This window comes from Pseudopipra pipra, chromosome 4 (assembly GCF_036250125.1).
Source record: "Pseudopipra pipra isolate bDixPip1 chromosome 4, bDixPip1.hap1, whole genome shotgun sequence".
Classification (NCBI taxonomy): Eukaryota; Metazoa; Chordata; class Aves; order Passeriformes; family Pipridae; genus Pseudopipra; species Pseudopipra pipra.
Window position 1 is genome coordinate 3743182 of NC_087552.1, and position 16538 is coordinate 3759719.

At 39.2% G+C, this 16538-nt stretch overlaps 1 long non-coding RNA gene across 1 annotated transcript; it reads left to right on the forward strand.

Annotated features, from left to right (window-relative positions):
- The first annotated feature begins 1217 nt into the window (after window positions 1-1217).
- LOC135412651 (uncharacterized) lies at window positions 1218-2260 on the forward strand. The gene is made up of 2 exons (XR_010429832.1): window positions 1218-1439; window positions 1801-2260. It is a non-coding gene; the product is annotated as an uncharacterized LOC135412651 (long non-coding RNA).
- Window positions 2261-16538: the final 14278 nt, after the last annotated feature.

Sequence of the window (16538 nt, forward strand, 5' to 3'; positions counted from 1 at the left end):
TCTGGGGAGAAATGAACTGAATGTTTTCAGTATTGCTCTGTTACTTTTTTTTTTCTCTTCAGGGCTATTGATGTTGCAGAGTGTTACTTTGCTTTGTTTTGTCTGTGCCTAGGAGAGTAGGTTGGAACTTTGTTAGAGCACGTTCCAGTTTGTCCTTAATATACAGCAGATAAAGAGAAAATAATGCATCCGTGCATAAAAATCACTTTGTGCCAGGATTCTATCTGAGAGCATCTGGGAAACGTTGAAAGCTTTATTAGAGAGTGATGACGTGTGTTTCGTGAAACACAAAGAATAGACAGTAAATTACCTTGTCAATCTTACTTCCTTTCCTTCCCTCTCATCTCTGTTGCCTTTCCCTTTCTCTTAAGCTGCCCAGTGCAACCTCACACTTATTTTTCAGGGGAAAAACAAGTCCATCTGTCCTTTTCCCTCGACGTTAAGATTAATACTGTACTGTCAACATGTTGTCTACCTCCCCAGGCTGGTCCAGCCATTTCAGCAAGGAAGACTTGCCTTGAGGGTTTTTTTAGTGCTTTCAAAAGGCGATTGATGTGCTCTGGTACAGGAGAACAGAACTGTGTTACTGCCATGGTTACAATTCCCCTGCGGTTCACAGATAGAGTGGTCTCTTCCCACTAAAAGAGTTTATCTTGTAGCCAAAATGGTGTTTAAAAAACCCACATGCCTGTTCTTTTCTCCCTCTTTGTTACATAGCAGACTCCCAAGGAAGTAAAGCATCAGCATCCCTGATGCTTAGATTAACTCGTGGTCTTCGTTTAACAGTAGTCTACATTTTTCCTAACTTCTCTTTGCATTGACTTCATGGGAAAAGACTAATCTTATGACTTTTCTTCACTGTTTACTATAACATTTTTTTACCTGGTTATATAGAAGCTTTGTTGAGGGATATTTATTTTCAGAGGCAGAGTTATCATTTATCCAGATGGAAATGGAGAGCAGTCCTGGGCTTCCCAGAGTGAACTGCTCAGCTCTCAGAGCTGGGAGACCCGGGGGGATAAAAACCACAAACCTCAATCTCTCAGGCATGGTGTTGGGGAATGTTTTATGGAAGGTGATTTTCCTAAATTTCTGGAATAGGTCGAGAGTGGCACCAGGCCTAGACCGCTGCTCCCTGTCCCCTCACGCCTCCCCTGCTGTCACAATTTTGGAGTGGCCCCGCTGGCGCCATCTTGTGGCTACCCCACCGGCGCCATTTTGGGGTTGTTCAGCTGGCGCCATCTTGTAGCCGCCCCACCGGCGCCATCTTGTAGCGGCACCCTCATGAGGCGGCGCGATGGCGGATCGGTCCCCTGAAGGGAGTGGGGGGCGAGCGGGGCCCTTCCTGCCCCGAGGGAGGGGATTACGTGGACGCTTTAGCTGCGGGGATGATTAAAATATTATCCTGAATTTACAAAGGGGGCAGAAATGGCTGGGAGGTGGGTCCTGGTTGGTGAAAGGTGGGCCGAGAGAGATGATGAGTCTTAAACTCCCACACCTGACCTACGATGAAGGTGTGAAGCAACAGGGTACCTTTGGGCCATTGCCACTTTGAAAAGGCACAGCTGGTGACTGCTTTTCCTAAAAATACCTGCTGCAAATGTTGGGAGGCGGGAGAGACAAGATTTTATATAATAAATATATAATAATTATGTGTATAATTTATATAATAAGTAATGCTCCTGAGGGACAGTCGATCGGGAAAGGGGCATAAAGGCCACGGGGACCTCAGAGGGAGAAGCAGGTGTTGGGGATTACATGATCAAGGGAAGGCAATAAAACACACCCTGGCCTTGTTAGTGTTGCTTTTTAGGAGAAGATGGAGCTGCTTCTCTTACTTTGTGAGCTGTGGAAGGACGGGAGAGACCAGACCAGAGCAGAGCAGAGCAGGAGGAGCTGGTGAAGGCAGCAATGCAGTTGGTGGATCCTGAGCACTTTCCTGTGGAAAACCGTGAAGGTTAGTGATAGACATTTTACTGAGGGGTTTGTTGCTGCACACCACCATGGCTGAGTAATTAAAATGTGCAGTTAACGGTACGATTATGAATGCTTATAGTTGCTTAAGTTAAGGAAAAGCGGGAAACTAGTTGAAGCTTCTGGCTAGTTTATAAGAATATAGAAATGTCCAGGGGAAAAAATATCTTTCTCTATTTGTTCTCTGAGGGATTATAAAGCATGAATAGTCTTTAATGTTCAATTGAGAATTAAAGTTAGGAATTGCACTTTTCTTCTAAAACAGCAATAAAGAATTTTGTTCTGACTTCCAGTGTGTTTATTCTTTTAGTTTTAATGGCTACTGTAGCCAAGTTCCAAACCTGCCTTGCTATTGCTCTGTAGATGTGCAAGAATACTACACTGAGTGGCCCAAGTATTCAATGTAGTGTAGCAGAAATATTTACTGTAGTAGTTATTCAGACAAAATACGAAAGAACATAAATGTGAAACATTTTTTGAAGAAGAACAAATAATATGAATTTTTAATGGGGTTTTCTTGTGCATATGACAATCTCTGCCAAGGTATGAATTACTAGCAGTTTTTTGGGCAGCCCATGAGGCACATTACATGCAGTTACAACTATTTTTAAATATTTTATAACATTTCTTACTGTTGAAATAAAAATTTGCAATCACTGTTCAAGAATACTTGAAAATAATTATGGGAATATGCATAGAACCTATAAACAACAGGAAAAAAAGGTGAATTCAGTCATACAAAAAAAATGTGGAGGTCAGCATGTGCTGTACAATGAGGTAAAAGTTGAATATAATCTTGTCCTGTACAAAAAGAAATGAATTGCTTTTTTAAATGTTCAGCACCTTTTGGTTTGGGCAAAATGTGATAGGTTTGTACAAAGGGAAAAAAACGAAAATAAATTTCAAGAAGCTTAATACATTGGAAATGTAAGTATTCAGTAACTCTTTATTGCAGCATCCTACAGGCAATGTCAGCCAGGATGTCCCTATAGGAAAATGGTAAGTGGTGAGTAGTTGTCTGTGCCATTGACTGTAGGTGTAAATATTTTGTGAGGGTGAGTAAATATTTTGACTCGAGCAAACCTTGTTAACCTGTGACCCTGACACTGAGCAATGGAATTTTGTTTGGTTTTTTGTTTGTTTTCAAGACAAATCATTTTGACGGAAGTTGGAAAATTTTTTAAATTTGGTGCAGCCGAGATGGTAAAATCTTTAATTAGATTACTGGGTATTTGTTTTACTAATACATCTGTTTTACACAGTATTATTTCATTCATAAAACTCATTTCTGTGGTGGTTATTGCTGACACTGGTAAGTATCAGGTAAGGAGAGTAGTAAGCACAGTGTGAGTGCATTAACCTCTTACCAACAAATGACTGGCTGTATGAAATTAATGCATTTACACAAATTGGGTTCTTGGTGCAGTTATTTTTTTAAGCCAAGGTTGATCATCACTTGGTGGTTATCAAGCCCAGCTGATCCTGAATTGCACTGTCAGGGAGCAGGAGCAGACTGCTTTCCTACAGTGGATCTGAGATGTGTAGCATAAAGAACTTTGTATTGAGAATGTTTCTTCTGATCAAACAAAAACTTACATGGGTGTGGGCTGTGCTGTTAATTGTACAGTTTTGTGTGGGACTCTTTTTCTGGTTTTAAACAATTACTCACAATTTGATACTGCAGGTTTTGCATTTCATACCGCTGTACTCATCACCTGCCTGGCACTAATGTCTTAAATTTTAGTGCCACAGCTCTTTCTGTGGAGGGTAGGGGGATGAAGAGTACAATTTGATTGAGAATTAAAAGTCTTTTCAGCAATTCAAGTTTCCTTCCATTTAAACATCATAGAGGAAAAAAGTGCAACCCTGATTTTGTTTTTTTTATTTTTTCCTGACTTGGGGAAGAAATGTTTTATTCTTTACTAGAATGTTAAGCAGATCAGGGTAAAGAGCCAGTTGCAATGTAGTATTCCTGTGTTTTCTGCCAGATTTCTTTGGATGTACATTACCAGCACCTCTGACAGGCTGGTATTTGTTAAAATGCGTAACATGAATCTTTAATGTCTCTCTTCCATATTTATCTAATTATTGGTCAAGCAGCATGACTTAGAGGGCAGTTTAAAAATCCATTTTGCCACACAAGTATTCATTTGAAAGCACTTTTCTTTGTTTTTTAAGAAAACTGATGTGTCAGTTACGTCAAAGCAGTTGGCTGTCATAGGGAAAGTGGGCAGAAAGGACTTTTACCTAGACCCAGTGTAAAATCTTGGTGTTACTTTTTTCAATTTATGAAGCTTAGTGAGTTGTGTCTTGTGATTGTGATTTTTCCCTTCTCTGACAGCAGACTTGCTGCCTGTTGTGAATTCATTGAGCAGTCACAGGGTTGCAGTGGTTGTCCTTCAACCCACAATCCCTCAGTGCCTCTTAGGCTGTGAGTTTGTCTCAGTGCACAGTAACACACGTGGGGGAGCAAGAAGAACATCAAGCAATGGAAGGAACAACGGGTTTAAGGATGGTAGTAGATGAAACAGCAAGATCCACAACCTGGATCCTGTTTAAATCATGTTGGCATGTTGTGCCAAAGAGAAGGAAATCTGGCAGCAGTATTGAGAACAAATCGGTAAAGCTATTTCTAAATGGGTACCAACTAAATTGCACCCAGAAATTCAATCCATCTCAACTGCTGGAGGTTTCCTAAAAGTAAGAACAGAAGGGAGAAAGAATCTGTCCTTATTGTGAATTCAGATGTTTCTGCTAGTGGTAGTCACTGCTGATTTTGGTTGTAATACTGTGAAATAAATATTATTCTGTCATCTTCTGAAAAATACAGTAAAAATTGTTATTTTTTCTGCTGGTTTTTTTTTTTCCATGTGAGGGAGATGGGTGACAGTTTGGAGAGGCATAAAAACAGCAGGCAAGAGCACTTGCCTTTTATCAGTCATGTTTGCAAGTTGTTCTCTTTTTCTTTCCCACTTTATTTTCCCATGTTTCTATGCTATTTGAGATGAAGATATCTGAAATTTTTTTCATAGAAAAATACTAGTTTCTAATCATAATCTAAATTGGAAATTTTAGCTTTTAAATTTTAACGGAGAAATTATGGGTAATACTGAGCTGCCTGTTAGACTGCTTGGGTTTATTATAGAATAAACTCAATCCTAAAGAACGTGTGATTCTTGAGATAGCCAGAGGTTGAGAGCTTTAAACGAGATTGAATTGATGCTGCAAAATACACAAAGTTCAGTGTTGATTTTTCTGGTTTATTTTGGTCAAACACAAGCAGAGCTGCTCCGAATTCCTGAGTGGAGCTGGAACAGTGTGTGCAACTGTTGTCTGTTACCATTGTGTTTTCTTTTTTCAACACAGTAGAGCTGTTGCTGAAGTTTAGGAGGCTGGGCCAAATCTGTCAGTCAAAGAGGGTTTTTTTCTGCTCACTAGGATAAGGAATTCTTATTCTAATATTTTAAACATTATAAGTAGCATTATACTTAAATTATAAGTATACCAGGCTCCATCTGACAGCCAGGTAGTGTTATATGGTGGCATGTTTCCCAAACAGTGAGCTGTGGATCCTGTCCTTCCATGTCTAATTAGTGCCATCTCTGCTGCAGTCTTGGCCACTGAAGTGTCGAACTCGGTTCACTTGCCGTTGTTGCTCATCCTTCGTCTGGCACCGCACTGTGTCATCTGACTGTCACAACCTGAGAATTGTCACCTAGAGTAATTGCTTGGGATGCTGCTTTGTGTCTTGTTTCCTAAAATCCTGGTGGTTTTCCCTCCACTGAGCTATGAGGCTGCTAATGATATTCCCATGGACTGCTCATAAAATAAATGCAGCACTGTGATGTGTCAGTACTGACAACAGTGCACAGAGCAGGGCACAGAACAGCAACAGACTCTGCTGATGCTTGTGTTCTGTGACGGATGTTGGAGCCAAAGGGAGTGTGCAAGAGGAGGACTGGCAGGCTGTCCCACGACAGGATCCATGGGCCAGCTGCTCTCCACAGTGCTGACCTTGCTGCAGGATTAAATGTCACACTTCCCCCTTTCCCCAGCTGAGACCCAAACAGTATTTTGGTATCTGCTTAATGCTCACTGCCTCAAACACTGTCCTTGATGAAATACGTTCTCCCTAAACCATTCTTCCTCCTTTTTGAAATGTCTGGTGTTTTTTATGACCAGTACACACAAAATGAGCTCATAACAAATGTTCCTGCAGGACCCTCTGTAGGAAACTAGGATGCCAGAGACAGCCAATTCCACAGGTGTCACCCTGTGAAAGGAGAGGAAAAGTTGGTCATCAGCTCCTTGGGCATGTTCTGAATGGTGCTGCTGCTGATCAATGGGTCAGAGACAATGCTGCCTTTGGTACCACTTTCATAGTCTGTAGGGTTCTTTGGTGATTTTTGAGGGATTTTACTGCCTTTGTCTGTTTTAACTTCAAGGGAAACCAGTTGGCTTGTGTCTGCAATGCTGAAGGGATTCAAGATTGCTTGGAGATTCTTTTTGAGTTATTTTAGTTTTGGGGTTTTTTTTTTCCTCTTTTAGGGAAATGGCTGAATGGAAGGGATGGAAACGTAGGCAGGACTTTCTTGTGAAAAATAATGGTGTCTCAGGTGCTGTTTGATTTCTGATATAAAATAGGGAAAATTTATGTCACCAGACATGAAACTGATGGTGAGGCAGTAGTGTCACAGCAGATAGTAATTTAACTTTTCTTTCTGAGGCTCTCAAGGTCTTGAAGTGTTTTGAGTGATTGGAATTCAGGTTAGACTTCCTCATCACCATCCTCTTTAGGAATATTAGCCTTCAGTGTATTGGAACTTTTTCCCCCAGTGGTATTTCCTCTGTTCTAGATATATACTGAAAAGGAACTATTTCTAATAGGATGAAAGGTGTGTATATATATATGATTATTACAGTAATGAGGAATGGGAAGGCATAGGAAAAATATAGTAGCCTGGTGCCTTCAGAAGTGTTAGAGTAGATGCGATCTGTGATGTTTTTGAGTCTTGTTCCTGCATCCTAATTCTCGTGAATAACCTGTTTGCATAAATTATGAGGTTATCTAACTCTTTGACTGTGTAAACTGTTAAGATTCTGTTTTCCTTGGAAATGCCGTGGCTTACTCGATATATTTCTTGTAAGAAATCAAACACTTCAATGTTAGATATCTAAGAGCTGTGTCTAACATGAGAACAGCACAAAAGAGTATGAGATAGAGGCTATTGAATGTATTGGTGTTTTTTCAGTGCTGTGTGATTATAAGAACATCTGTTTTGAGTAGTGATGTGCTGATCAACTGTGAATACTCTGTGTTCAGTAGCTCTTGACACTTCTCGTTTCTCCCATGTGGAGGAGTGATGGAGTGGCTGAAAATAGAGGTGTGGTTTAAAGTACAGATGGACAGGGATTCAAAACCTTGGGCAGGGGGGATTGTGATGCTGCCTACAGTTGGGCATATCTGTATGGGTTTCAATGTAGTGATTTTTATTTGTGGCTCTGTGTTTTACATTAAAACAAGGGTTCATCAGTAAATCAATATGACTAAGACATATTAAACCAAATCATTTCAGTAATGTTCTAATTCTTTAGTAAATTTGGTTGTAATCATCCATCTTTACTATAGCTTGTTTTATTTAGAGATATGTGACTGCTAGTAGAAAAGGAAATCATAAATAGCAAAAAAACCCCTCTGATTAGTAGTAACTTCGAATGAAATTTTAGGAAAAAAGATAATATGAAACACAACTTTGAAATAAAACATTATTTTTCATATTAAAAAAGCTACTAATTTTCTGTTATAAAAATGTTTCTGGGTAAATACAAGATATAGAATGAAAAAGGCAAAGTTTTGATTATTTTACTTGTTTTCAGAGGAAAATGACCAAATTCTTGTGGTATATGAGAGTTACAGCTTGAGTCTCAGAATGTTAAATGTTAGAAATTTTTTACTTGAAACTTACTGAGACAGTAATATTATCTCAAAGAGAATATATTGGTTAAAAGATTAATTATATAGAGTTTTCAGAGCTCCCTACAGAGATTTTTGTCTTCTCAGTGAACAGCACTGTGTTTTGAGTCTGGGCCACCTGTGCCAGATCAGGTCTCCATAAATTCAAATTAAGTGATTGTACAAGAGTTGGAATGGAGAAAATGGATGAAATTGCATCTTTTTCAATTACTACATTATGTCATCATAGGAACAGGCCAGAATAATGTTGTCTGAGTTCCTTCTGGCACAGCAAGTTTCTGGTTGTATGGGGCACTGTGGGGTTTGAAATGCTGTGCCTTCAGATCCCCTCAGAACTGAGCAGAGGAAGGTCCTGTATTTGTGTGGAGGCTGTTCTTTCCTCGTGCTGGCTGCCTTTCAGCTGGACCCGTTCCCTAGGATAGAAAGATGTCACTGATTCGTGTCCTGGCTGTGCATATTCAGGGAGTGGGAATTGTGTTTATCCCTGCAAGCATGGAACTGCTTAGCCCAGAGCATTTTCTGTATCTTCAGTGGTCTTGAAGACTCTTTCAGTGCTTTTTAGGTCAAAATCTTCTCCAACTATATATCTTAGTTATCTTTCAATAATATTTTCCCAAAGCATCTTCAGGGTTATTTCTTTTTTCAATCTGTTCAGCATTTTGTCCATGGGACAACATTTATTGATTAGTTCCATTGGGTATGAGGTGAATACTCTTTTCTGAGCCTATCTTGGTTTAATTTTTGTAAATATTTCTTTTTCCTATCCCTCTCTGCCATCTCCATAAAAGGCTGGATATCATATCTCCTTTGAGTATTTTCAGGGACTGCCAGATGGCCTGTTGACCTTGCTGTGTCCTCTGTCAGTACTTGCTGAGCCAAAACCCCCATCAGGTATCTCTCGGAATTCTAGCAATCAGTGTTCCAAGCTCTTTGCTTTTTCATTCAACACAACCCAGAAATGTTTCACAAGATCCTGATGCAACTGATGTGTATCAAAGTCCCTCTGGGTTCTAAAGCTCAGTTTAGAAACTATGGTAATCTGAATCTAAAGCATTTGTGCAAGTTGATTAAAAAAATAATAATTTGCATTTCTGTTATGCTGTTCAGTAAAATATGGCCCAATATCTTTAATTTTCATGTTAACTTTAAGACAGGCCTTAGTTTCTTGTCTAATCCCAGATTCATTAGGAAGAAGCATGTTAAGTGTAATCAACTGGTTATCCTTTCTATGCTTTTTCCTTCACAATTTGCAGTGATGTTCACATTAAAATCTGCTATTTGCTTCAGTTCTTTTGGGTTGCTTTTTAGAGTATAGGAGCTACCTGTACAAATGCTTTTGAGGTTTACTGATGTTTTCTATGATGTCACCATGTATTGATGTATTTTATGCTTGAGCTGCCAAGCAATAACTGATCTTGAACTGAGTGTATTGCCCTTCACAGTGCAGTTTAGTAAGAATATATTGTTAGATTGATTGCATATCAAATATAATAATTTTACCAAATATAATATCTTTTTTCTAGAAATAAAGACTGAGAATAATACTTAAAATAGGGTGAGCTCCCATGTAGGGATTGAAAAGGATCAATTGTATTATATTGGATAATGATCCGTGCTGGGACAAAAGTGACAGGAAAAAAAAGGCTGTGTCCTGCACTGATATTCCCAGAGTTTCAAATTTAAGTCCTGAAAATGAATAGTGAGACACGACTATGGCACTGTGCTCGTGTCTGCTTTCTGGATGCTTTGCTTTATGGAACAAAATGTAAGGAGAATTGATGTCTTGAAACTGAACCCTGGCTAATCCAAACCAGAAATGGACTGCACTTCATTAGTAATGAGAATGAGGATCAGTTGGAACCAAGCAGTTGTGAAAAAGTCATGGAACTAATGGTTGTGGTTTGGTTTATATTTAGGTACTTGCTGTGTGAAAGCTGGAACGGTCATCCATAGTAAAAGAAGCCTTAGGATATTGTTGCTTGAATAGTGTGCAAGGGGGCTTAATGAATTGTATCTGCCTAGCTTATTTAATTATAAAAGGATGCCAAAGTTCTGAAATTTCTTGTCACTATCCAGCAGCTCGAGATGAAAGCAACTCAGGGGCTTGTGGGATAAAGTTATACAGCAGTAATAGAACCTTGTTTCCTACATTGATCTCCAGTGTCTGCCTATCTGAAAGCAGTTATAGGGCCTGCCAGGAGGACAGAAACCAAGGTGTTCTATTCCTCCTGTTGTATAATGAAGATATATGCAGCCATGTGTGAATTAAGATGGAAGAAGAAAAATAATAAACTGGGGAGAAATAGAAATCCCTATATTATTGGGAAAATGTGGGGTCATACTGTGGATCAGAGCTAATATGTGGTAATAATGGCCATGGTATGCTTAACACTTTGGAACTTATTGTATTTCCCATTTGGATTAAATTAAATACATACATCATTCTAACAAACCTCTCCCAGCAAATTGTGAACTTTGGAAGTGGGGAAGGGAATTAATGGCAATGTATTTCATAGTGGTGTTCCTCTGTCCAGTGATTCAATTATTTCCCCATAAAGAATTTACCGTTTTTACACAACAGATGTTGGTCAGCCTGTGAACAGACATTTGCTGAAGGTGGAGTGAAAAATGACCTTCAAATACAATAAACTCAACAGCTATTATTTGTCTTATTGTCTAAGAGATGGGCCTAATAACCCATTTCAAAATAAGAGGAAAAGAGAACAAGGACACAGCTGAATTGCAGTGCTAAAATGCTACGATCCTGATCTGAAATACAAGAGGAATCTGAGATACTGAATCCTGGTAGTTAATCTTTTGGACTTGTGACTGAGGGAAACAGCGGTGCAAGACAGCTGTCTTGAAACAGTCTGAGTATAGGAAGGTAGCTGTGAAAAATCCATTCCATCTCGATTTTTGAAAGTGAAATAAATTTCTATGAAATTATCTACTTGAACAGGTCAGGAAACGAGCTTAGAGAAGGGTCATGTTTAAATAATTGCAAGTTAAACCAGTTATGACATAGAAGGAAGATTCCTGCACTAAGGTAGACGTTTCTGAGAAGACACCAGCTAAGTAACAAGTATTCATTTACCTTTGTTTTTTTTAGAGTCATTTGCGAGACAAAAAAAAAGTACATTTTTTTTCTAGTCATTAAAGGTAAAGGGGACTTAACTTGGGCTGCAACCCCTACTGTCACCCTGGGAGAAAAGGAAACAGTTTCTGTTAATACTGGCTCTCCCACCCGCCAAGGAACAGGGCCAAGTGCCACTTGGGGGCCGGTGTTAGTTCCCAGCAGCTCTCTGGACCTGGTGGAATTCAGGCCTTAGCCCAAGAAGGTTGAAGAAGCAAAGATGTAGCAAGCACCTGGTCGATATTAATTGCTTCATTTGAGGCAGGGTGGGAAACAATAACTAGGTAATAAGCAAAGCACCAGAGGGTTGGGTAGGGAAAATCCTCCCGTGTCTGCATATTTTCCTTTACTTAAGCATCTAGTGGCTTGGATTTCAGACCTATCCTCTTGCCAGATGTTTTACAGTTTAATGCAATTATGAGCAGGCAGTAAAAATGGTATTCTTACTGAAAAGCAAAGCAGCAAACACTTTGGGATGTTTTGGTATTAACAAAGAGTGGGAACTTGTAACAGTTTACATAAATTTTCATGGGCATAGTAAATATTGTGGGTTGGGTTTTGTTTTTTTTTCCTCTTGGAAACTTTGTCAAATAATACTGTGTGAAATCTTAGGGCTGGAATATGTACAGTAATGTCAAAGATGGGGCTTAAAACATTCCAGTCTGTGGAGCTGCATTGCTCTAGGACAGTTTGTGTGGCTGAGTTCTGGTCTTGTCCTTCACTACTGGATCGGAAATCTCTGTCCTACATGTGTTTAATTAGGTATTGCCACTAAGCTTTTCACTTTAGAGATCTGGTGGTTCTCATCATCCACCTTTCTCTTACATATCACTTCATGATGCAGCAAGGTGTGAAAGCTTCCATAGTGCCAGTCTGTTAATAAAATATATGCTTTTTTCCTCTCAAATTAACATTTTTCAGCTGTCAGCTACTAGAAGACATTTTGTTGATGATAACTCAGCCAGGCTCTGCTGTTTTTCTGAAGCTCCATGCTGTGAAGTTGAGCTAAGATGTTCTTTACATCAGTGTAGTAATAATGACTTGAACGGAGTTTCTCTAACTTTTTTTTGTTTGAGCCTACCCAATGATCAAGTAATCAGATATAATCTTCCAGACCTGCTCTGAGGGAATAGTTCTGTGTTTTCCCACATTTAAGTGGCAAACAGAAGAAGGGACTATTGTAATGAATGTCAAGGATTTTAATTTGTCACTCCCTTCCACAACCTGTGAGTTCTTGTGCTTAGAACATTTTTATGAATAATGCTTGAAACGAAGCTGTTACCATTTGGAGTTTGCATGTCAGAGCAAAGCAATACTCTAGTTACTTGTAAATTATTACTCTGTCAGGAGGAGGGAGGAAAAAAGAAGCAGGATTCAGTTGTCTGTGTGCTGTGCTGTGTGATTGATAGGCCTCTTAATTGGTAGGAGGTGCTGTGCTTTCTGAGAGCCAACAGGTAAATTTTGCAGGAAGAGAGATGTATTTATTTTGCAAGGCCATGCTGAAAAAAATTAAAACTTTCTGAGGATATTTTATTAAAGTTGATTATGGATGGCACACTTACTAGGAAATAAACTACCACTTGCTAACATCTGCTTTTCTTTCCTGCTATAGTTTACAGCTTATTTCTTGGTGACAGGCCTGTGTTGTAAAATATGCCCTGTATTTGATTAAAAAAGACATATATTGCTCATGTTCTTTACTACTGGAGCTGTCTCATTCAGCTATCTTGGTGCACTAGGAGAGGGAGTAAGGACTGGAATGCCGTTGGATTTTACCCTAGAAGTTGAAGAGGGGCAGACCCCACCCTGTTATTTAATTCAGTTGTTTTCAAGGCATTAGGGAGATAGTAGTCTGACTTTAGTTATTGGGATGAGGACTGTATTTACATCCAGGAATGTAGACTTGCATTGTAAGTTATGCATGTGGGAATGTAGTATAACAATTCCTTCTCCTCTAAGTGCTGTGTGTTTTATTTTAAAAGGAGATAATAATTACTCCAAGTTTAAAAAAAAATGTTTTCAACACATCAGAGAAGTTTAACTCTTCTCAACACTTTTTTCACTTGACTGTGAATATCTTTATTGCAACCAAGCAGTCCTACCAATTGAGCCAATTTCTCCTTTCTGCTTCAGAGGAAAACCTCTAGATCTCATCAAGGCCACCAGCAGGGTTGCTTGGATAAAGTCACCCCTCTGTGAGAAATGAGTGTGGTGCTTATGTGAGCCCTTGGAGCTGGATAATGCAGAGGCTGAAGCACTGCATTTAGCACTATGTGTGTCAGTGCCTGCATCTTGATTAAGTGGTGCCCCTGTGGACAATATGGGAGTAGTCCCATGATGGCTATAGGATTTGAACGTCTCAAAACATTTAAAGTATTCTGCTAGAGGGATGTTATAGTTCTGTTAATTGTGGTACTGAAATGTTTCCCTATGCACATACAAAATGCCGTTTGTTAGCTCGATGAAAACAGTAAGAAAAGATAATTTTACAAGCTCTGAAGTGCTCTGTTTGAGATCAGTGATGACGGCAATAGCAAACAAAATAGTGCAAAAAATAGTAAACTCTGTTACCCTGAAACTGAAGAAAGAAGGAGAGGCTGAGCTGGCAAGTTTTAATTGTAGTTGAAGTTCATTTCTTCTCAAATTTACTTCTTTGGTTAAAGAATCTTTTCTTTAGGCAGTAGGGCTTTCCAAAGTTTCCTACTGTGATTTTTATCACTGCTTTCTACATAAGTTAGGTTTGAATTAATAATAGTCTGTTGTGCAGTTTTAATATACCCTAAATATACTCTGCAGACTCACTGTCTCCACCTATGGTGGTTTTGGCCTGCTGGCCATGTGTGAATCAGAGTTTCAGTATGTGGTTTGAGATCACTTCCTGCTTGTTTAGTTTGGGTCGTTGAGCTCAGAAATAAGAACAGAGGGTGAGGGAGGTTGACTTGGTGTCAGAGACATTGGTTTGGAATTTGGTAAATTCCATTTTTGTTGCAGACAATGCCATTATTTTCCAGTGTAATTGTAGCAAGTCACCTGGTTTACCTTTCCTCAGTTTCACAAAGAAAAAGGTGCTAATGATGTCGTATTTTATGACCCAGTGGAAGAAATGGGATCATACAAAAACTTGTGGAAAAGGGGTTTCAGTAGGCAAAGCTGAAATGTTGTGTGCCAGATTCTGTAGGAAATAATCGCAACAAATAGTTTGAGTCATCTTCAGGCATCTCTTCTGAGTCACCAAATCATTCTTAGAGAAAAAAAGAACTTTATTTTTTTTTAAAGTAATGAAAATGTCTTTCAGTGAAAAAGAAAAATAAAATTTAAAACCCCACTATATTTGTACTGGCTCACTGGAAGTGGCCTAACCAGCCTGAAAGGGAAGATGTTGCAGCAAAGCAGGGAGGTCTCAATCATCACTCCACTGACAACTGATCCAGAGTGTTCCCAGAGTTCAGCTCAGGTGTCAAGGCTGGGTGAACCTGCACCAGGTGCTTTCTGCAGCAATATAACAACCAAGAGGGTTGACAACTTCTGCCGTGTCAGTGCCACACATTGATTAATGTCCTTGCTGGAAAGACATTTGTGAGGAGGGTGGTGTAGGGACATTAAAGTCATTCTTCTTGTCAGCAGTAAAGGCTGCATGGTCTTCTGTGCTCTTCCCAGGGTTTGCACTATCTGGTTCTTATAATCAAAGCAGTTGTCTTTCATTTCACTTGTAGAGGCACATAAAAGTGGAATTCATTGTGATATGAAATGTGAGAAATAAGAAATTAGTATGGACCAAATTTCTCTGCTGTTTAAATCCAAGGAGCAACAATAAAATAAAAAACAAAGCAATATTGTGAGATTCAAATTCAGCAGAGTAAAATTTTAACAGCAATTACTGTTATCTTCTTGATGGAAATGGGTGTCTGTGGCTTTTGGTTTATTTGTCTTGTTAAAATTAAAGGAGAAGGGAGAAGTTTGGGGAGGGTTTTGGTGTGGCACGGTGCTTTGTTTTGCTTTGGGGTTTGGTGGTGTTTTGGGGTTTTTTTTTGAGAGAGTTAAAGGGGGTGTTTTCCCCCAGAATGAGGTTGTTTGAAAGATACCACTTGTAAACTGGTTTGGTTTTACAGCATTGTGATTGTATGGCTGGTTTAGGCAAATACATGAGTTTGTATCAGGTTCATGTGTATTTGCAAAACTTAATAGAGGCAGATAGCATTTATGTTTCGGGAATGGTATCGATGATCTCAGAGCAAACACAGTATTTAAATTGCATTTATTTTTCTTTTCCTGTTTGTTTAACAGATGCTAGTTAATTAATTTGCCATTTATTAGAAAAAGAATACTAGGGGAGAGGATGCTGTTTCAAAGTCCCAGACTGCAGAGTTGATGAAAGCTAATTTGAATTGATGGCATTTCAGTAAATGCCACCAGAGGACTAAAATGAACAGCCCAGCAATTACAACAGAGTATACTCTGTGTATTACAGTAAAAAGAATTCAGAGCTCTTTTCAGCCAGTGAGTACACTGGTGAGTGACATCACTTTATATCATTCTCTTAAAATCATTCTTTGTAGCCACAGTAATAGAGTGGGCATGAAATGGGTTAGAGGTGGTGTGAGTTATGGGACAGCAATATATAATGTAATAGTGGCAGCATAATACATCAGAGGCCTGGCTTTAAGGACAAATTCTGGCTTGAAGAACAGTTCTAAATATATGTAATGTGTATGCATTTATGTATCTTATATGAATATATTTCTTAAGTATGGTTCTACACTTCTACACTTTGTTACTGTACAAGTCTGCCCACATTCCATTCAGCCGGTCTGTACTGAAAGTGGCCCTTAAAGGAGCTTGAAGTACCTTGCAGAGCATGAGCAGATTGTTTAGGGATCGGGGTGAGCAGTTGCTGTAGATTAACATAACTCCCTTTCTCTCCTTCACAACCCCTTTACTCAAATATTCCTCAGCTGACCTGTTGGTAAAGGACCATGGTAGCAATAAGCTCCTAGCTGAGCACCTCGTTTTCCATGAGTGTGGTGTAAGTAGCTCTCTGTGCATGTGAAACAGAAGGTTTTGCTGTTCCTCCTTCCCAGTGATGTTTGATATAATCAAGAGGATTTAAGTTTCCTGATCATTGTGCAGAAGAGTTTATAGTGAATTGCATATCATGGTATATATTACATCTTTGCAGATGTGAGATGGAGAAAATGTCTATGCAAGTGTCCTTAACAGCTGTGGGAGTACAATAACTGTGACCATAGAAAAGGCAGCACAGAGACGTCAGGTGAAAGGTTATGTTGTCCTTTTCCAATGAGCAGAAGATGGGGCAGAGTCAGTTTGTTTAAGGGTGGTTTATGCTCACATATCATATTCCTATCTAAGGTGAACCTTGAGAGACAGAGGTGTTCTCCCCTCTGTCTTTCAGGATGCTGTCTTAGAGGCAAATATTTCTCATTCCATTCTAGCCAGATG